This window comes from Priapulus caudatus, unplaced genomic scaffold (assembly GCF_000485595.1).
Source record: "Priapulus caudatus unplaced genomic scaffold, Priapulus_caudatus-5.0.1 Scaffold79, whole genome shotgun sequence".
Lineage (NCBI taxonomy): Eukaryota > Metazoa > Priapulida > Priapulimorpha > Priapulimorphida > Priapulidae > Priapulus > Priapulus caudatus.
The window spans coordinates 339,916-341,038 of NW_014577140.1; the positions used below are offsets into that span (position 1 = coordinate 339,916).

At 45.8% G+C, this 1,123-nt stretch overlaps 1 protein-coding gene across 3 annotated transcripts in view; it reads left to right on the plus strand.

The window, feature by feature from the left end:
• Positions 1-1,123, plus strand: part of LOC106821612 (lupus La protein-like) — a 27,527-nt gene that overhangs the window by 24,137 nt on the left and 2,267 nt on the right. The gene's annotated exons all lie outside the window — the stretch shown is intronic.

The window sequence follows — 1,123 nt, forward strand, 5'->3', positions numbered from 1 at the left end:
CGAGTATACTCGTGTTTCGCGGTCGTGCGTTTTGCAGGTTCGAACGAGTATACTCGTGTTTCGCGTTGAACGTGTTAATGAATTTTGATACTTTTTTCTGGACAGATTTTATACTTTTTTTGTAATATCCTGAGTGGCAGCACTGTTGCTGTTAAAGGCATAATAGGTCCATTGATTATGCAATGTTAACGAATGCTAGAGTAACTGGCACCTTGTGTAGTTAATAAGTACATTACCTTATAGCCAAATGCGTATTAGTTTGTCCAATATCACTGCTAATTACTAAGAAATGTCTAATTGAAATCCCGAAATCTGGTAATCTGGCGCCAACGCTAAATTGTTTGCCAAGCAAAATAGCCTCGAAATGGTTAGGTGACGTCACATGTAGCTACGGGTGTTGAGCAGAGAATTGTTTGTCCCAGGATGCTTATAACGACTAATAAGCCCATAGAATGTATCTCTGGGTGTATTCTCGGTATTGAGGCACAAGTAAATAACCGTGGGTGCTAATGAACGGGCGGGTACCCACATGTCTTCAATTTCGGGCACAGGTGTATTCGTTTGACCAATATACGTAAATATGCGTAGTGCTGTCTGCTTTCCATGTTTAGTCTGTGGCCGTGGTTAGTCCGCGATCCCCCCATAGTGTTGGCCCCCAACAAAGCCTACTTCATTATCACGAGCGTTCGTGATTCGTACGTGGATTCCACGTTCATTAGAATCCGAACTACTGTTACGTATACAGTTACAGTACTGTACTATCGCTAGCATTCGGTACGGCCGAGCATGCGTGCGAAAATGTCCGGTGCACTATAAATCTGTATCACACCGCTCTGTATTTCGCTTGCTCGAGCAACGAAGTCCAGCGAAATGAAGCGAATATGGCCCCGCTCTGTATTTCGCTTGCTCGAGCAACAAAGTCCAGCAAAACGAAGCGAACATGGCCCGCTCTGTATTTCGCTTGCTCGAGCAACGAAGTCCAGCGAAACGAAGCGAAACGACCCGCTCTGTATTTCGCTTGCTCGAGCAACGAAGTCCAGCGAAACGAAGCGAAACGACCCGCTCTGTATTTCGCTTGCTCGAGCAACGAAGTCCAGCGAAACGAAGCGAAACGACCCGCTCT